The sequence below is a fragment of the Puma concolor genome, chromosome B1, assembly GCF_028749965.1.
Source record: "Puma concolor isolate L17-30 chromosome B1, mPumCon1.1.hap2, whole genome shotgun sequence".
Taxonomy (NCBI): domain Eukaryota; kingdom Metazoa; phylum Chordata; class Mammalia; order Carnivora; family Felidae; genus Puma; species Puma concolor.
In genome coordinates, this window is record NC_141670.1 from 40,625,588 (window position 1) to 40,647,231 (window position 21,644).

Genomic DNA, 21,644 nt, shown 5'->3' on the forward strand with positions numbered 1-21,644 from the left:
ACACTTGATGACAGTGGGACAAACCACAAGAAACCATCAGGCAGGGAGGAGGGCGGGGGGTGGGGGCAGCTCCAGGGGACCCCAGGGTCTCGCATCCTCAGGAGGACTGCCACCTGTAGGGAGGGAGGGGGACTGCTCCTGTTCTGTTGCAAAGAGGATTAAAGAAGACCGTATGGGCGACACAAACTTCCACACTTTACCAAGTGGTCAGAACAAAAGGCAGGAAGTCTTTACAGGGTAAAGAAAGAAGACCAAGGAGGAGACAAAAGGAAATATCTTATTTGGGGTAAGGGGGCGGGCAGGGCTGACTGGGGTCAAGCAGAGGATTTGCAGGGACCCCAAAGTCATCTAGGTCTCCTCTTGCTGCTGTGGCTCCCTGGCGGGAGCGGCTCCATCTTGAACCTAGAAATTTACTTCAACACTTGTAATTTCATTCTCCACTCGTTCCTTTTCTGAGACTTTACTGTGTCCTGTTGGCAAGATGCCTTTTTCCTTCACCATAGTCATGTCACCACCACCTTTTTTTCACCACTTTTTCCTGGTCAGGGGAACCGTCCAGCCGTTCCTGGTCAGACTGGCCAGGCCTGAGGTTTGGGTTTCTGACCCTAACCTTTGCGAGGCATTTTATTTCATCCTGGACTCATCTTCAGCAGGGGCGCTGGTTTCGTGCTAGACAGCAAGTAGTCAGGTGGCCTGGCTTTCCCGGCCTAGGAGGGTTTACGTCACAGCCTGCTGTGGCTCTAGCTTGTTCTACAAAAGTAGTTCAATTAAGGGAGCTTCGCGTTAGCCTCTCCTGGTGGGACGCTGGTTAGGCAGGCCGCTGCCAGGCTGGGCTTCTGCTTCCAGGTGAGCGATCCTGTGTGCCCACCACATCTGCCGGAAGCGGAAGTGAGAGCGTGCTAGGGTCAAATGGTTGAGGCCAAATCTGTAAACGGGAGGAACGGGGATCCCCGGGGAAGGAATCCGGGCTGAATTTGAATCCCTCAGGAGTCAGAGGGACTTAGGAACAGAGCAGGTGGTAGAGAAGACAGTTGGAAGGGAGCAGGAAAAGAGTCTTGGATTTCAACCGTGAGTGCGCCCAGCTGGAAGCTCAAAGGTCTGTTTTATTGAGGGCCAGACAGGTGGTATGTGTGTTGTCCTAATTAGCATGGTTGGGCAGGGGCTTGGTTGCAAGTAATTAATCTTTAATTATCTATAAAAGGATGGTGGTGTGTGGGAAGAACACTAGCCTCAGAGTCAGGAACCCTGAGTTTCGCCCCTAATTAATTGAGTGACCTTGGATAAATAACTTTTACTGGCGTTAGATTCCTCATCTGGCCAGTAAAAAAGCTAGATTAGATCAGGTCTCATTGTTCCCTTGGGGAACTTTTAAAAGATATTGATGCCTGGGTATTGCACCCAGAGATACTGATTTTATTTCTTAAATTATTTATTTATTTAAAAAATTTTTAAATGTTTTAATTTATTTTTGAGAGTGAGAGCGTGAGCAGGTCAGGGACAGAGAGAGACGGAGTGGAAGATCTGAAGTGGGCTCTGCGCTGAAAGCAGAAAGCCCGATGTGGGGCTTGAACTCACAAACTGTGAGATCATGACCTGAGCCAATGTCGGTTGCTCAACCAACTGAGCCACCCAGATGCCCCAAAGATTTTATTTTTTAAGTAATCTCTACACCCAACATGGGCTTGAACTCACAACCCCTAGATGGAGAGTCTCATGCTCCACTGAGCCATCCAGACACCCTTGAGATGCTGATTTTAATTGGTCTATTGTGAAGCCCAGCAATCATATATTTTTTAAGCTCTCCAGGTAATTCTACTCTGTAGCCAGAGTGTCAAACTCTGAATCCTTTATTTATTTATTTATTTATTTATTTATTTATTTAAAAAAATTTTTAAATGCTTATTTATTCTTGAGACAGAGACAGAGTGTGAACAGGGGAGGGGCAGAGAGAGAGGGAGTCACAGAATCCGAAACAGGCTCCAGGCTCTGAGCTGTCAGCACAGAGCCCGACACAGGGCTTGAACCCACGAACTGTGAGATCATGACCTGAGCCGAAGTCGGATGCCCAACCGACTGAGCCACCCAGGTGCCCCCAACTCTGAATCCTTTAAATTTGAAAAATCTATGAGTCTGTGTTATAACTAGGGTGATCAACCATCTGATTTGCCCAGGACTGTCCCAGCTTTAAAACTGAAAGTCTCCTGTCCCAGAATATCCCTCAGGGTTGAGCCATGTTCCACATCATTCCCCCCCTGACATCAGTACAAAAAGGAAGTAGAAGGGTATGCTTGCAACTCTGTGTGTGTGTGTGTGTGTGTGTTGTGTGTGTCTTTACCAGGCCAGCTGGTAAGCTTTATGACTCTACCATTCACCTGCTACATAATTGCCATGTGTACAGTTAAGTACACATTTGGGTAAAACCTACCTTGCGTGGATTTCTAAAGATTATAGGTCAACCATTCTGGCTATTTCCTGTTCTCCAACCCAATGCTTTAAGAAAGCATGCTTTTATTTTTTCTTTCTCACTCTAGTAAAACAAAATAAAATTAAGAGCAGAACAGTTGTTTTTTTTTTAATATTTATTTTTGAGAGAGAGACCGAGAGACAGAGACAAAGAAATAGATTGGGCAGAGAGAGGGAGACACAGAATCCAAAGCAGGATCCAGGCTCTGAGCTGTCAGCCCAGAGCCCAATGTGGGGCTTGAACTCACCAACCACCAGATCATGACCTGAGGCCAAAATCAGAAACTTAACTGACTGAGCCACCCAGGAGCCCCAAGAGCAGAACAGTTTTAAGACAACATCCATTCATCCAACAGGTATCCATTCAACCTTTACCTACTGATACCTCTCTCTCTCCACTCTGTATCCAGTCCCCCACAAAGTCATATTTTCTCTGTCTTCAAAACATATCTCTTCTGTCTCCACTTCAATTACCTTAGTGCTGTGGTTTTTAGATTTGAGGGGCATTTGAATCACCTGGTAGGATTGATAAAACTGTAATTCCAGAGCCCAGAGTTTCTGATTCAGGAGGTCTGAGGTGGGACCGAATGTACACATTTCCAACAAGGTCCCAGGTTACCCTCCGCATTCCACGGCGATGCATGGAGATCAGCAGGGTGGGATGTTGGACTCCACGAGAAGAATGTGACTCTTGGGCTATGGGCTTTTTTTTTTTAATGTTTATTTTTATTATTTTTGAGAGACAGTGAGAGAGAGAGAGAGAGCATGAGCAGGGAAGGAACAGAGACACCGAATCTGAAGCAGGCTCCAGTCTCTGAGCTGTCAGCACAGAGCCCAATATGGGGCTTGAACTCATGAACCATGAGATTATGACCTGAGCTGAAGTTGGATGCTTAACCAACTGAGCCACACAGCTCCCCGCCCCCAAATCATAACCATTTTTAAGCATACAGTTTGGTAGTGTTAAGTACATTGACATTGTTATGCAACCATCGCCACCATCCATCCCCAGAACTCTTTTAATCTTGCAAAACTGAAATTCTATACCCATTAAACAATAACCCCCATTGTCCCCTCCTCCCAGCCCCTGGCAACCAAGCATTCTACTTTCTGTCTCTGAATCTGATTATTCTAGGGACTTTACATAGGTGGAAGCATACTCCTATATTTGTATTTGTCTTCATGACTAGCTTATTTCACTTAACACAGTGTTCTCAGGGTTCATCTATGTTGTAACATGTGTCAGAATTTCCTTCCTTTTTAAGGCTGTGTGATATTCCACTGTGTGTGTGTGTGTGTGTGTGTGTGTGTGTGTGTGTCATTTTGTTTACCCGTTCATCTATTGATGGCCACTTGGGTTGCTTCCACCTTTTGTGAATAATGTTGCTGTGAACGTGGGTGTACAAATATCTCTTTGAATCTCAGCTTTCAATTATTTTGGGCATATACCCAGAAGTGGAAATCCTGGATCATATGGTAATTCTACTTTTTATTTTTTATTTTTTTGAAGAAACATCATACTGTTTTCCATAGTTGTTGTGCCATTTTACATTCCCACTTGCAGTGCACAAAGGTTCTACTTTCTCTGCATCCTCACCATTTGTTATTTTCTGTTTGTTTGGGTTTTGATAGTAGCCATGCTGGGCTGTGGAGCTTCTAAACTTCATGATTATGAAAATTTATGAGATTGCAGTTTTTAAAACTCTTTAATGGGAACTTTATGGAGGAGAGAAGATGAATATTTCTTTGAAACAGAAATCTTCTGACCTATGTTTTGATATTTCATCTACTCCCTTTACCTTCACTCTTCTTTCTTATTTTTTTTTCTTTTATTCTCCTCTGTCTCTATGCATTCCTCATTGGCTCTTATCCAATCCCCCATCTTTTTTTTTTTTTTTTTTTTTTAATTCTCTTTTTTCAACGTTTATTTATTTTTGGGACAGAGAGAGACAGAGCATGAACGGGGGAGGGGCAGAGAGAGAGGGAGACACAGAATCAGAAACAGGCTCCAGGCTCCGAGCCATCAGCCCAGAGCCCGACGCGGGGCTCGAACTCACGGACCGCGAGATCGTGACCTGGCTGAAGTCGGACGCTTAACCGACTGCGCCACCCAGGCGCCCCTCCAATCCCCCATCTTATGGAACAGTCATCTTACCCACGTGGCAAGCTGTTTCCCTCTCAAAACTACAGGAATCTCTTTTTGAGCCAAAAGTCAGAATGAACTAAATTCTCAATCAGGTTTTTTTTTTTTTTTAAGTTTATTGATTTTGTATTTTGAGAGAGAGAGAGAGAGAGAGCAATGGAGGGGCAGAGAGAAAGAGATAAGCATGGAGCCTGAAACAGGGTTCGATCCCATGAACTGTGAGATCGTGACCCGAGTTGAAATCAAGAGTTGGACACTTAACTGACTGAGGCACCCAGGTGCCCCTTGATCAGGTTTTAAACAGTAGAAGTTTGGGTGAGTTCTTGGGTGCTTCTTAAAACACACCCATCTTTTTCCAAATGACAGCAATTGTACTTTGGTTTATTAAAGGAGTAAAAAGGCATGATAATATGGGCATTCAAGGTGTTACTTTTTTTCCTTGCAGCTGTTGACAACAATTTATCATTTGATTCTAGTTCAGAGACACAGACATTAGAATTGCTTGCCCTTTGCATTGAGCAAGAAGAAAGTAAGATGTGCATATCAGAAAAACAAAGATGGCAGCTCACAGAAACAAAAACTGAGGTTGTTCTTCCTCCTCATGATTAATATATTTTTTATTTTTTGTGAGTTGTGGATTTTGGAAATATGCAGAGGACCCAACTGACCACTGAGAATGAGACTGAGAACATTGAGATGTTTGTCCCTACAGATCTAGAAGTAGAGCTCACAACATTGGAGGAAAGGGTCTGCCTGGAGGAGCCACATCAGTAGGCTTTCAAGAGATGAGGAGACCAGACCAGAGAGACCTCCTCCCACAACTCCCATATTTGTTGGCCCCCAGGAGTGATATAACAAATATTCAAATAATTGGAATTTGAGGGTCATGGAATGAATTCTCAATTTCCATATGCCATCTACTGACATAATTATATGTATGTTTATATATATATTATATATACATAATAATATTAAATATATATTTATGCACTGCTGATTAAATACCAATATAGGTGTTAAAAAGATAATATTATCCATTGAATATAGGCTCTAGCAAGTTGCTCTAGACAAATATAGCCATGATAGAACAATCAATCTTCCATGCTTAGAAGATTATCCTCTTAGACTAAACAGCCTCATAAGTGACACTCATGAAGGAGGAAAGACACCATGTCCCAGGGATACCAGCCAAATCACCTTGGAGATGAGCGGGGAATCATGTCACAAACAGGTCGTCCTTAAATGTGAACGTTGTTTATGTCAGCACAGTCCCTCTCGGTCATGACAAAGGCATGTAGGTTTACAGAGAGTAAAGCAGGAAAATGTCTGGCTTATCCAACAATGTGAAAACCCTGTTTAAGCATTGCTGCTATTCAGACTTCAGTATTCAGAATGAATCAAAAAGAATCTTTTGAAAACTGGTTTTGGGGTCATCATTTGTGTGTAATACACAAAAATGGTAATATAGAATCCTGTCTTTGATGAAGATTACAGTCTGTAATTGCCAGCACTTTCTTGTTACAATGGACAAAGCTCCAAATCACATTTGCTTAGAATAAAAAGCTGGAGGGGCACTTAATGGAGTCATTCTAGGGGAGTTTATGCAGTCAAATGAGGATGTAAATGTACAGGCTCAGGAAGGCTGGGAACCAGGACTCTGAGCACCATGAAGACCAGAACTAGGGACTCAAAGTCACCAGGGATTCCTTCCTCTGGGTAGTGTTTTAGTATGTCCTGGTGTAGATGGGTTTCTCCACATGGCACCTGGTACATTCAGCAGCACATAAGCCTTTCACCTAGTCCCTGACCACAGAGGTAAGGGAGCTTTTCTCTCAATTTTGAAAATGTCAAAAAAGCTCTTTCCTCCCTTTCTCTATGTTGCCATAATGGGGCTCATGAATGGTGGATGCTCTCAAGAGCATTGACAGTACTGAAGAAAGGCAAATGCCAGGTTGTTATTGGGCCATGCTCCAAGATCATCATCAAGTTTCTAGCTGTGATGATGAAACATGGTTACTTTGGCAAATTTGAAATCATTGATGATCGCAGGGCTAGGGAAGTCATTGGGGATGATCGCAGGGCTAGGGAATCTCACACGCAGGTTAAACAGGTATGGAGTGGTGGCCCCGGATTTGATATATGACTCAAAGATCTAGCGAGGTGGCAGAGTGATCTGCTCCCATCCCACCGGTTTGGTTTCATTGTGCTCGTGGCCTTAGAAGGGATAATGGACCATCAGGAGGTGGGACAAGAATGCACAGGAGGGAAAATCCTGGGATTCTTTTTTCTAGGGATGTGGTACGTATGTGAAAATGAAATGGAAAAAAATCAATGGAAAAAAATCAATGGAAAAAAATCAATGGAAAAAAAAAAATAAAAGGTGGGAATGCAAACTGATGCAGCCACTCTGGAAAACAATATGGAGGTTCCTCAGAAAACTAAAAATAGAACTACCCTACGACCCAGCAATTGCACTACTAGGCGTTTATCCACGGGATACAGGTGTGTTGTTTCAAAGGGACACATGCACCCCAATGTTTATAGCAGCACTATCAACAATAGCCAAAGTATGGAAAGAGCCCAAATGTCTATCGATGGATGAATGGATAAAGAAGATGTGGCGTGTGTATACACACACACACACACACACACACACACACACACACACATATACATACAATGGAGTATTACTTGGCAATCAAAAAGAATGAAATCTTGTCATTTGCAACCACGTGGATGGAACTGGTTGGTATTATGCTAAGTGAAATTAGTCAGAGAAAGACAAAAATCATATGACTTCACTCATATGAAGTCTTTAAGAGACAAAACAGGTGAATATAAGGGAAAGGAAACAAAAATAATATAAAAACAGCGAGGGGGACAAAACATAAAGAGACTCTTAAATATGGAGAACAAACTGAGGGTTACTGGAAGGGTTGTAGGAGGGGGGATGGGCTAAATGGGTAAGGGGCACTAAGGAATCTACTCCTGAAATCATTGTTGCCCTATATGCTAACTAATTTGGATGTAAATTAAAAAAATTTTTTTTCTTTAAAAAAGAGACAAAAGAAATCCAATCAATAAAAAATTTATTCAATGACTAAAAAAAAAATCTCAAAAAAGAATTTTGGTCACTGGTCACTGTGGCCAGAGATGAAGTATTCTGATGGACTCAACGTGGATTCTGTGTTCCCTCTGTAGCTAAGGAACTTAGGTAGGATCCTTTGTGAGAAGGAGAAAGAATATGGTGTCAGACAAAATCAAGTCACCACGCAGGCAGTGTGGCAAGATGAGACTCACAGACATAAAGCAGTAGTGAAAGTATGTCATAATGGGCCAAAGAAGTGTGCAATCAATATAGGACTAGGGGCCATCTTCCAGCCCGCATGTGCCTTGCTCACTGCCACCACACCCCACTATGGTTCTTTGGCTGTGCAGGCACTGCAGAAACACCGGGTAGTCTTTGAGATCCAAGAATTGAATCACAGAAAACATTTAACTAGGGAACTCCCAGGTTCCTCTTTCTTTCTATAAAACAGTAACCACAAAGGAGATGTTACAACTCTTAGATTTGATTCAGAAGGTTTTGTTAAGCCTACTCCTTGATCTCACCAACTCTGCAATCCTTTGTGAGTTCTCTGCAGCCTGCCTCCAGGCAGAAGATGTCCTGGACACCAAAATATTAACATAAAATTTGCATTTTGTTACCTTCCTTTCTTATATCTGATAGCTTCTACACACACTGCACCCAGCAGTTATCATAGAGTCATGGAGTTAATATATTACTGTTCCCTTCTCAGCTGCTTATCAGTAGGGGAGTGTTGGAGGTTGTATGGGGTAGAGACAAGTGGGAGCTGGGTCCTTGGGTTTTGAGTACTGACTGTCATATCTGATCAGTTTAATTCAGTGGTTCTTAACCAGGGGACATTCTGTCTTCCATTGGACATTTGGCAGTGTTTGAAGACATTTTGGTTGTCACACTGGGAAGAGGGGTGCTCCTGACATTCAATGGGTGGAAGTCAGGGATGCTACTAAATACCCTACTGAACACAGGAGAGCCCTGCAACAAAGAATTCTCCTCCTCCAAATGTCCATGTGCTGTGGTTAAGTTCTGGGTCTAATCCAACATACAGTAGGAGTCCAGTTCTCTGGAGAGTTAAGGATGGGCGTAGGAGAAAGTGAAAAGAATGTATTAGATGTTCTAAAAAGTGGCAACGAGAAGGCACCCATGGATCTTCTTTCTTCCTCAGCCTGTAGCCTAAGGACATCAGCAGCATTTAAGTGGAAACAGAAGGGTGTCTTCCTAAACACTCCTATTCTACCAAACTCTAGAGACACAGCAGCGGCCTTGGGCCAAACAATTCCCTTCTACAGCCCCAGGTGAGCCTCACCAATCTAGAAAGAAATCCCAGTTATTCCACACCCCTTCTCTGGGTGTAGGGGCCTTGACGTGCCCTTGTCCCAGGTTGGCAGGGCTGGCTGTTAATGAGAAACTTACTTTTCTCTGGTGGAAGTGCTTAACAGTTTGATTTTTACATTAAGCCTTTGGTGAGAAATCCCAGTATTCACATATTTTGTGTATTTTAAACTAACTTGACTCTAATTGTTAATGTTGCCAATTCCCATGGAAAGAAAATGTAAGATTATATGCCAGCTCTTATCACTGGAAATTTCACCATGGGACACAAATCATGAGAACAGGATGTATTTCAACAAGGAAGAACACTGAGAAAAATACCAGTTAGATATAATTATATTTCATCAAAGACACAATAGAATTGAAGGGGAAGAGATGAAGGAGGCTTGTTATAATCATGTAGCCTTGAGGAGGACTTACCACAAAGAAAACATGCATTTAGGAATGATAATTAAACTGTTGTAACGAGGATATAAGGTTCCATCCATCCATCCATCCATCCATTTAATTTATTCTGATTTTCTGCTCTGTTCAGTAAAAGGCACAGTACTAAAGGCTCAAAGGACAAGACAATGGAGAGGGTGACGATCCCCCACCCTCAAAGAATTTACAATGGCCTCTAAAGCAAGCTCTGTGCTTGCAGTGAGGACTTCTACTGTCCTGTATGGGAGTTCCAATCTCACTTTATCATGTTCCTGATTCATAAATTGAGCCAGGTTTCACTCACTCATATGGTGATTGGAGAAAATGGGAAATAAAAGGCTGAGAAATTCCATTTTGACTGGAATGTAAACTGTGCATCTATTTTGTGCTCCAGGGAGCACCATTACATAGCATACACTTGGATCTGTGACTCCTGGCAGTGTGCAAGAACATGGTTTTTCTTGTACCGGATATTTGAGGACCAAGGGATTTTAGAGAAGTCTGCTATCTTTGGGGATATGGGAGGGGAGTTTCTCTAAGATTTATTATTTTTTATTAAAGTATAACCTACACCAAGGAAAGGATATAAATGTTAAATATACAACTCAGTGAAATTTTGCATAGCTATACACTCAGATAACCACCACCCAGTTGTAGATATAGACATCTCCAACCTCCTTCTACCCCCAAAGTTTTCACTTTCCAGAGCCACTTCCCAGACTATACTCCCTCTCAGAACCATTATTCCAATTTTATCATCATAAGTTCATTTTACTAGTCTTGAACTTCATATATACAAACTATATAATGAACTATGTACTATGTAATATGTACTCTTGTTATGTTGTCTGCTCCTTTGCCCCTATGCTCACATCTCTAAGTCCTCCATATTGATGCATTCAGCAGTAGTCCGATCTCTTTATTGCTGTGTAACGTTCTATTGGCGGAAAACCCTCCCAATTGATTTATGCGTTCTCTTGCTGATGGGCATTTGGGTTGTTTGCACTTTGGAGTTCTGGCTAAAGCTGCTATGAACATTCTTATACATGTCTTTTGGTGGATAAGTGTGCTTATTACTCTTGCTATACATCTAAGAGTGGAATCTGATAGTATTTTTAGATTCTAAAAATGTTCCTTGATAAAACACACTAATTTTTAATCTGAATGTGTGTACAGATATTTATTAAAGGGAGATCTATCCGCAGCCCACAGAAAATGGGTTTTTAATTGTGACTGGCCCCAGTCTGGAGACTTGTTTTAAAATCATACAAGGAGGGCGCCTGGGTGGCTCAGTCGGTTAAGTGGCCGACTTCGGCTCAGGTCATGATCTCACGGTCCGTGAGTTCGAGCCCTGTGTCAGGCTCTGTGCTGACAGCTCGGAGCCTGGAGCCTGTTTCAGATTCTGTGTCTCCCTCTCTCTGACCCTCCCCCGTTCATGCTCTGTCTCTCTCTGTCTCAAAAATAAATAAACGTTAAAAAAATTTTTTTTAATCATACAAGGAACATCAACATTTATGCTGCTTAGTGAACATGATAGGAGTTTGGTGTACTTTGTTCGTTAAAGTTGGTTAGAAGAACACATGTATGTGTATACATGGAGTTGCCCTGGAAAGAATGTGTTTCTTTTGAAAATTACATCTGGGCACCAGTGGGACAACATGTTGAAGAGCCTTGAGGTCCTGCTGATCTATTATCCTGGAAAACATTTGTGAAACTTTGTGAAGGCAGAAACTATAGGTCTTGGTGGCCAATCGGATGGGGAGTGTGAGGAGAGGCACACAGATCAGCCTGAGGTGTCCATCCAGATGTGAATGATTATGCTGGTAAGAGAACCAAGAAGGGACACCATTTCAGCTCAGGGCATGATCCCAGGGTCATGGGATTGAGCCTTGTGTTGGGTTCCTTGCAGAGCATGAAGCCTGCTTAAGATTCTCTCTTTCTGCTCTTCCTCCTCCCTCAAGTTAAAAAAAAAAAAAAAAAGAGAGAGAGAGAGAGAAATAAGAAAGTCAAGAGAAAGAAGAGCAGTATCACCCTCCTGAGCAGCATATGTATCACAAGCCTGTGCTGATATGTAAACAAAATATATCTTCGTTATTTCTCCATAACCAATTTGAATTTTCACTTGAGACATTGCCTTCTGGGTAACAGGAAAGTATGCCTGCGCTTTAAGATTGCCAAAGAATAGCATGTCAGTCCCTTGTGGATGATTTGATTTCTTGAGCAAATGCTCCGTTTCCACCTTCCACTCCCTACTGCCTTGTCTCCAAGAGGCATCTAAGATACAGGATGATGGAATTGGCTGGATTGTCAGGGGTCATGATGATCTCATGGAGGTAAAGTTGATTATAAAGTGTATAATCATATAAATTATAGAAAGAATGGTTTGTTTACTTAAAACAAAAAATGCAAGGATAGCCAGGAAGCCCCTGAAAAAGAACAATGGGGGTGGGGAAAACAGGAAAATGCTATAAAATCCCCATAAATAAATCAGTGTGGTATTGGGAAATAAATAGACACACAGACCGAGGAACAGACTAGAAAATCTAGAGAAAGATCCAATTGCATATGGAAACTTAGCATCTAATAAAGGAACATTTCAAATCAGTGGGGGAAAGACAGGCATTTTAATAGGTGGTTTTAGGATAAGGATAGCCATGTGGAAAAAGATAAAATAAGATTCATTCTTCACATGGTACATATGAATTCCAAGTGGATCGGAGACTTCAATGTGAAAAATTGAACTCTACCACTGCGAGAAGAAAACTTAGGCGAATTCTTGTGTAATGTGTGCAGACTTCCCTAAGGCTTTGAGTCCAGAAGCAATGAGAAAAGAGATTAACAAATGTGACTACAGAAAAAAAAAAAAGTTCACATGGCAAAAAATACCATAAGCAAAGTATAACAGCCTGGGGAAAAATTACAGACAAAAGAATTTTTTCCTAATATATAAATAGTTTCTAAATTAAAGAAGAAAAAGACCACAAATCTATAGAAACACAGACTAGAGAAATGAATAGACAAGTCACAGAAAATGAAATCCAAATGGTCTTTTTTTTTTTTTTTCAACGTTTATTTATTTTTGGGACAGAGAGAGACAGAGCATGAACAGGGGAGGGGCAGAGAGAGAGGAAGACACAGAATCGGAAACAGGCTCCAGGCTCCGAGCCATCCGCCCAGAGCCTGACGCGGGGCTCGAACTCACGGACCGCGAGATCGTGACCTGGCTGAAGTCGGACGCTTAACCGACTGCGCCACCCAGGCGCCCCCCAAATGGCCTTTAATCGTCTTCTCAACCTCGCCTGCGATTAAAACTCATCGGGATACCACGTCTCTCACACAGCAGATTGACAAAAGCCAAAATGTCTGACAACATTTTTTTTATTAAAAAAAATTTTTAACCTTTATTCATTTTTGAGAGACAGAGAGAGTGTGTGAGTGGGGGAGAGGCAGAGAGGGAGACACAGAGTTGGAAGCAGGCTTCAGGCTCTGAGCTGTCAGCACAGAGCCTGTTGTGGGGCTAGAACCAATGAACGGCGAGATCATGACCTGAGTCAAAGTCCAACGCTTAACTGACTGAGCTACCCAGGCACCCCTCTGACAATATATCCTATTGGCCAAAGCTGTGGGAAAATGGGAATTCTTATACACTGCTAGTGGGAGTGCAAAATGGCATAATTCCTATGGAGGGAAATTTGGCAATATCTAGCATAATTACATATGCATTTATGCACTGACCTGAATTTCCCACTTTTAGGTGTCTATCCCAAAGACAGTGTAGCAAAAATAGGAAAAGATACATGCACAAGGGAGGCTGCTCTTGCACCACCGATTAACAAGAGATTGGCAACAAACCAACTGTTCATCAATAGGGGTCTGGTTGAATTACTTACATTTTCAAAATGGAGAGGTATTTAACGGAAAGTGAAAGGAACAGTAAATATTTCCATATACTAGTACTGCATTGTTATTTTTGGATTGTATTGATCAGTGGAAAGTATAAGTGAAGAACTGTTAATATACCATTTCGGTGATAAAGGGGAGGAATATGAATATATATACATGCATACACATATATAGGTATATATAAACTTTTATTATTAAAAATGGAAAAATAAACCATAGAGAAGGGGGAGAAATGTTACGCATAGGGAAAAAAAGGGTAGCATAGGGTTGAGAAAATAGGTATAGAAGGCGAGACTTCTGGACTGTACCTCGTCTGGTAGATTTGATTTTGAAACAAGTTAACTATTTTGTACAATTATAAAAAAGTTAAATTTACAAAGGAAAAAAATTCCTAAAAATTGAAAGCAGCTAAACAAATGGATCTAACAGTGTGTTGAGTTGGCCCCATAATGCACAGAAGTCAGGTATTTCAAGGGGCTTTAATTCAGAGTAATTTGATTGTGCATCCATAGTGAGACAGAGAGAAGTACCCCCCCTCAACCTAAACCACAAAAAACACAAACACAACCTGTTTTCAGTAATCATATTGTTGACAATGGTGTTGGTATTATTTTGAGATTGTTATATGTGGATTACAAGATGAAGCAAACCAGTAATTATAGTGGTATCATTGGGGGGAGGGGAGGAAAGAGATACAGATGTAAGAATACAAAACAATGTTAAGTAAAAAAAAATGTGCTCCTGAATTTTTAAAAAAAAATTTTTTAAGTTTACTTATTCATTTTGAGAGAGAGGGAGAGTGAGTGAAGGAGGAGCAGAGAGAGGGGGAGACAGAGTCCCAAGCAGTCTCCATTGCTGTCAGTGCAGAGCCCGATGTGGGGCTCAAACTCATGAACCATGAGATCATGACCTGAGCTAGAGTCAGACACTTAACCAAATAAGGCACCCAGGCTCCCCAGTGCGCTCCTGAATTTAATTTTACAGTATAAATATGAATTCGTTGTATATTTTATCTTTTTAGAATCTATTTCTTTTTTTTTTTTAAGTTTATGTATTTTGAGAGAGTGAGAGTGGGGGAGGGGCAGAGAGAGAGGGAGAAGGAGAGAATCCCAAGCAGGTTCTGCACTGTCATCACAAAGCCTGATGTGAGGCTTGAACTCACAAAACCTTGAGATCATGACCTGAGCCAAAGTCAGTCACTTAACCGACAGGGCCACCCAGGCGTCCCTTTGTAGAATCTATTTCTTAATTCTGTCCACTGAAAAGATCTAGAAACAACGATCATTCCATGAAAAGCAGGTAAACCTTGCACCCATATTGTGACATTGGAATAAAATGTCCTGCTAAAAGGAACCAGGAGAGAGTTCATTTATCCAGCCTTTCCTAATCAAGTTGTACCTAATGATAAGCAAATAACTGATGAGGGGACATTTTTCTTTAAAGAAGTAATGTAGCTAATAAATGAAGAAGGAGTACAAGAATGTCATAATTTTGCAACACCTAATTAATTGCTCTAGGCGGTGATCACCAACACCTGCTCACATCACTAACAGAGTATGCCTCTTTGCCAGAAAGTCCAGTCTGAATCTAAATAAGCCCCAAATTGAACCACAAGCTTGGAGGAATACAGAAGACCCAGGAGCATGTTAAATCACCCCTTCAAGGTATAACCAGCAAAACCAGAGACTTTAGGTTTCTTCAACAAATAAACCACAAGGGGAAAAAATGTGAGGAGAGGGAACCAATAGATTTTTTTTTTAAATGGGAAACTTATGAACTAATTGCAATATGTGGATCTTAATTGGATCATGAGTCAAACTGTAAAACAATTAAGGGCAATCAGGACAATTTGAATACTGGTTGGATATTTAATGATTTGGGGGGGCTGTAGGTGGGGTATAGTTGAAACATGATTGATCTTGGGTTGATAACTGTTGAAACTGAGTGATGAGTACACAAAGAATCATTATACTCTTCTGCTTACTTTTGCAGATGTTTGGAATTTTCCATAATAAACAATTGTTTTTGAAAGCCCACTCTGGACAGGGAAAATGGAATATTATCTTCCTCTTTACATTCCTGCTACAACAATCCTAACCTTCCCGGAGGCAAACGGATGCTCAGAAACTGCACACAGGATTGTAATAGAGAAAAGCAACTGACATATTTCCAAAAATATTATCCCCATTTCAGAAAATTTATTTTTGGTGGAAAATGCCAAGTTTCATCTTATGTGTGTTGACATTGAGATTCCCAGTCCCAGCAGGAGTTGAAAATGCAAGACTCCTGCCTGGGAGACATATCAGGGCTGACACTGTAGCTGACATCACCAGTAGAAAAAGTATGGGCAGAAAAGGAAAAGACCAGGACTTGGGTAGAGTTTTTCTTCCTTCCTTCCTTCCTTCCTTCCCTCATTGAAAAATATATGAGATATGTACGTATGAGGTATTGGAACCTGGGGGTGGAAAGTGAGGTTTATTGAGGAAGAAAGGCACTTCAACAAAGATGTGAAAGCATTAAGTTCTGTAATCAAGGTACACAAAAGATGTAGTGGATACACAGAAGACCTTTTCAGTTTGTCTGAAGGACAAATGGTCATGTTTCAGAAACCAGAGCAAAAAGTGAAGCTGAGACCAGTAGCCATGTCTTAGTTCTGGATAATTAAGATGTTTTTCTTCCTGGTGAAAGGAACGTTCTTTTTCTGCTAACTTCCTTCCTTGCTGCCTCCTGCTTTTGAATACAGTATCAGAGGATTATATTCGGAGCAACTGCAGCTATCTTGTGACTAGTAGCAAACAAGCATGAGAACAAAATATCAATATATTGAAGAGGCTTGAAAGTGCCTGGGTCCTTGATGACATTGCTGAACTGCTAAGCAAACCCTAAACAGTCTACTTCTGGACTTGTTGAGTAAATAATAAATGTTATTAGAGTGAAGACACTGTTCAGTTGAATACTCTATGACTTGCAATGATGTGAACTCCCAACAGATGCAGTGTCTCTTCCCTACCAAACCATGAATTACTTGGAGAAGCAGTACAGCATAATGGTTCCAATGAGCCTGTGGTGATGTTTATGAGACTACTAATGACACCAATGAAAGATTGGTGTGGGCAGAGGTCAGACTCCAAAAGAGTGAGTGGGTGGTAAATGTTACCTTCTAGGAAGCCCTCCACACGCTGAGGAAGAGTATAAAAAGAGGTCAGGGTCAAAGCCAAAGATGGGTGGAGTGAGAAGGTAGGGGGTAAATGAATGTCCTTGCCCTCTGGGTGTTCCCTCTCTGGGCTCCTTTTGCCGGGTCCCTTCTCCCACCACACAGATGATGTCTCAGACTGGGCTGCCTCCTGCTTTTATAGCAGCTACAGACACTTTCCTGTCACGAAAAGAGAAAAAGCAATGGCGTCTTGAGAGAGGAGCAGAATCAAGGAAAGAGTTTTGTGTTTTTCTTTGTTTTGTTTTTTTAGGGTGGGAAGATTTGAGCATGTTTGTGGACCGGAGGGAGGGAGAAACTGAAGGTAGAGAGAAAAGGGGGTAATTCAATGGAGCAAGATTGAGGAGGTATAAAGAATCCAGAGACATAGAGAAAAGGAGGATTTTTTCTTGTGGGGAAAAAAAAAAAAGGCAAATTGAAGAGAACCTACAGAAAAACGTTGAGGGGAAGGAAATTCAGAGACTGTTCCTAACCCACTCAGCCTCAGAAAGTGAGTCGTTTTGGTGAGATGAAAGTGAGATTAAACAGAACTTGGTCTCTGGTGGCCTCACGAGTGCTGTTTCCCTGTGGGATCCCCAGGGTCAAGGGCTCAGACTTCGGCCCTCTGTTTTAGAAATGAATTCTGTCCGTATGAGCAGACTTGCTTAGGTTGTGAGCACTTGTCCTATACTAACCTAGTTAGTCACTCCTGGACTTGAGACTTGAGCTCTGTTGGCAAGACCCTCAGCATTATAAGTTTCACTGTCGCTATTTTCAGAATGATTTGGAAAGTAATACTTATGTCAAAGTGCTGCTGTTATAATCAAACCTGGTCATTCGTGTGTGTTACCTTTGAACACAGTGCTCAGGAAAATGTTAACTGTTATTATTTATTTAACGTTTATTTATTTTTGAGGGAGTGAGAGAGAGCGTGAATGGGGGAGATGGAGACAAAGGGAGACAGAGGATCTGACGCAGACTCTACGCTGTGAGCACAGAGCCCAATGCAGGGCTCGAGCCCACGAACTGCGAGATTATATCCTGAGCTGAAATCAAGAGTCAGCCGCTTAACCGACTGAGCCACCCAAATCTTAACTATTATATCTTATTCCACAAAGTCATTGAGCAACTACTGTGTACCCAGCGCTGAGCTGGGTGCTAGGATACATGTCATACTTGTCTTCAAGATGCTCTTGTTAATGCCACCATGGGAATAAACATATGCAGCGGGTAAAAGTTTCCATTTGAGAAACTCCAGAGAATCTGGAGTAAAATGCATCTAGGGAATAAAGCCAGAATGGTAATTAATTTTTGTTTCAGGAAACATAACTACCAAGTGGTGGACCCGTGTGGTCAGCTCTAGAAAACAAAATCAGAACGTTGGTCTGTGAATGTAGAATCAGGGCAAATAAATTCCTGTCCACCCAAAACCTCAGGACATGAACTTGTTGGGAAAAGGAGTCTTTCCAGATGTGATTAGTTAAGTTAAAATGAGGTCATACTGGATTAGAATAGGCCCTACATCCAAAGTTTGTGTCTTTTTGTTTTTAAGTTTATTTATTTATTTTTGAGAGAGAGAGAGAGAGAGAGAGAGAGAGAGAGAGCGCACACACACACACACGCACACGCACACGCACAAGTGGGGGGAGGGCAGAGAGACAGGGAGACACACAATCTGAAGCAGGCTCCAGGCTCTGAGCTGTTGGGACCCAACATGGGGCTCGAACCCACAAACTGAGATCATGACCTGAGCCTAAGTTGGCTGCTTAACCGACTGAGCCACCTAAGCGCCCCCTAAAGTTTGTGTCTTGGTAAGAAGAGGCAAGGTCACACAGAGAGACGGGAAAGAATCAGACGCAGATGGGAAGGACGCAGCTACAAGCCAGGGAATACCTAAAACCACCAGAAAGGGGAAGAGGAAGGCAGGAGCCTCCCCTGGGGGAAAACAGCCCTGCTAACACTTGGATTTCTGACTTGTAGCTTCTACAGCTGTGCCAGAATGCGAGAAGGCATTGTTAAGCCACCTAGTTTGTGGCCATTTGTTATGGCAGCCACAGGAAACTAATGTAAAAGGCCTGTGGTTTCTGTCCTGGAAGCCAACTGGTGAGCTTTATTATGCGGTTCTACCTGCCAAAACCACCACACTCCTCCTGTTGGCTGATTAAGGCACCTTCTCCCTGCACAGAGCTGGCCCTTTACCCTCCTTTTTGAGGACTTCAGGCTGACCCATCCCTCCAGCTCTTTCTTTTTTTTCTTTAAAAAAAATTTTTTTTTAACGTTTATTTATTTTTGAGACAGAGAGAGACAGAGCACGAGCAGGGGAGGGTCAGAGAGAGGGAGATGCAGAATCTGAAACAGGCTGCAGGCTCTGAGCCTGTGCTGAGCTCTGTGCTGAACGGTCAGCACAGAGCCCGATGCGGGGCTCGAACTCACGGGCCCTGAGATCATGACCTGAGCCGAAGTCGGACGCTTAACCGACCGAGCCACCCAGGCGCCCCATCTTTCTTTTTTTCTTACAGAGTTCAATACAACAGATGCACTTTCATATAAATCGCCAGTCAGGCATTTCCAGAACAGAACGTCTGGGGTTCTCAGATAGGAACTTTTATAATTGCCTTTAGATTCTTTTTGAATTCACTCAGAATTCTGGGGATGTCCTATTCACATCCTCTTGTGTTGGTCATGGGGCATCAGCGTAAGAGGGATGCCTTCAGAAGGGAGGGGTTCTGGAAAGAGTGGCTGGGTGGGGTCAGGCCAAGATGACTGGAGAATAAGCCTCTTTCTGGCTTCTACTGGATGAATATTGGTTAAGAGACTTGGCCACATTCTTGTGGGAAGACAGTGACTCCATCGGTTTCAATTCTTCCCCTTGTGATTCCTCCCCACATTCTGTGTCATTTGGATTTAAAAATAAATTGTGTCCCAATAAATAGCCGAAAGAAGCATGAGCCCTTTCCCTGGCAGCACTCCACGCCCTGTCAGAGTGCAAACTTGCTGCCAGCGCTTTCCTCAGCAGCAGGTGTGTCCCCTGATGGACAGCTGTTGGGGTCAAGCCGGTGTCAGAGCTATTCCTGTCTGTGGTGGTCTTCTTTCCTTGGGGTGCCAGCCCCGCAGGTCACAGATTACATGATAGAAATACTTGGAGTTCCAGGATAGCGCTTTGCCCACAGCAAGCAGGGCTCGAACTCATGAAACTGCGAGATCATGACCTGAACCGAAACCAAGAGTCAGACCCTTAACCAACTGAGCCACCCCGGTGCCCTGAGAACTACTTTTTAATGTACTTATTTTTTAGTATTTAGCTCTTAACACCATTATATTGAAACCTTTTGTTTACTGCTGACACATGGGATGTGCTCAGAAAAACTTGGTTTTCTCTCCCATTGTCCTTTTAAATGTATTCTTTTAGGGGAAATTGTCCTTGGCCTTGGAGGGGAAATTGGGCAGACCCCTGACTTCTCTGCTGACTCTTAAATAAAAGACAGCTCTCTGGTCACTATAGGTGTTCAGAAATGAGAATGCTCAGCCGAACGTGTTGGTCACATGCTTCAGCCTTCATTTCACTCAAAGTGAAGACTGCCCTGTGTACTCCCACCCCCGGCGCTAAAGTGGATAGGGAGCCTGCTCTTAGGGAAGGGTCTGTGATTTCATACCGGTCAGGGAAGAGAAGGAGGGAGGAGGAGAGGTAAAGGGATAGGGCTGTCCTCACTTGGCCAGCCGGTGCTGGCTTAGCCTGGTGCAGGGCTGTGCTCTGCTCCAGGGGAGGCTTGGACGTTAAAGGGAAGAGCCAGAGCTGCTGACTGCTGAGACCCGTCTGGCCCCAAGAAGGAAGCCCTGTGCCTTGCAGCACATAATTAGTGCTGAAATCAAAGTGTTAGCGCCACTGGGCTCAGCCCCAAAAGCAGAGCAGATGGAGGCAGAGAAGAGCAGCAGGAAGGGACTCTTTTCGTCTTCTCCTGCGTTCAGCAAGCCCTGCACAGAGCACAGCCATTGTGCATGCTCGCTAAGGGCTGGGCAGCAGGGTGAGGAGAGCAAGGCACTTGCCCCAGACACAAACTCTAAGGGGCCCCCAAGAACTCAGCAGGCAATATAAAGAACCTCTTAACGCAATTAGTTAAAAAATCAAAATTAATGGAAAAAATCCATGATGAACAAAATGTTACTAATCTTTTCCTTTTGCCCCAGGCTCCAATGTGGTTAGCAGAGCTTTTACAGATCCTGTCTTTATATAAAGTTTTGATATTTTTCTCATCATGGATGTTTTTCATTGATTTTGGGCTTTAGAATTATTGCATTAAAATTTACTCATTTAATGGGGTTCCTGGGTGACTCAATCTTGGTTTTGGCTCAGGTCATGATCTCACAGTTTGGGAGTTCAAGCTCCACAGTGGCCTCTGCACTGACAGCATGGAGCCTGCTTGGGATTCTCTCTCCCTCTCTTTCTCACCCTCCCTCCCTGGCTTGCTCTTTCTCTCTCTCTCTCTCTCTCTCAAAAATTAAAAATAAAAATATTACTCATCTTAAATTGCATTCAACTATACACACACACACGTTAAAGGTTAAAAAATGGCCATCTATACTCTAGTTAGCAGTAATGGTTTTTTTAAATATTTATTTTTGAGAGAGAGAGAGAAAGAGAGCACAAGTGGGGGAGGGGGGGAGAGAGAGGAAGACATAGAATCTGAAGCAGGTTCCAGGCTCTGAGCTGTCAGCAAAGAGCCTGACACAGGGCTTGACCTGAGCTGAAGTTGGATGCTCAACCCACTGAGCCACCCAGGCACCCCAGCAGTAATGTTTTTGATGAGGGACCATAAGACAAGATGAGGACTATGTGTGCTATTCCTCAGGAACTCCTGGTTGCCCAAGAACAAAGGAAAGGACAGAAAACAAAAGGTTAAACTGATACAGTTTCCATCAGTTTACAAATATCTCGCCAATAGCCTAATCTCAAGGAACTCCCTACTATCTTAATGATAATGCTTTGCTAGAGGGGAAAAACAACTTTAGTCTGACAATAGCTAGGCTGCAAGTAATCTGTAAATCCTCTTTAGCATATGGAAATCCCTTTAAGAAACTTTCTCTTGACTTTACTTCCCCCAACTCCA

General features: G+C 42.6%; 1 long non-coding RNA gene across 1 annotated transcript; it reads left to right on the forward strand.

The window, feature by feature from the left end:
- The first annotated feature begins 905 nt into the window (after positions 1–905).
- LOC147581590 (uncharacterized) lies at positions 906–16,286 on the forward strand. The gene is made up of 3 exons (XR_015249710.1): positions 906–1,096; positions 14,867–15,013; positions 15,342–16,286. It is a non-coding gene; the product is annotated as an uncharacterized LOC147581590 (long non-coding RNA).
- The last annotated feature ends 5,358 nt before the right edge of the window (positions 16,287–21,644 follow it).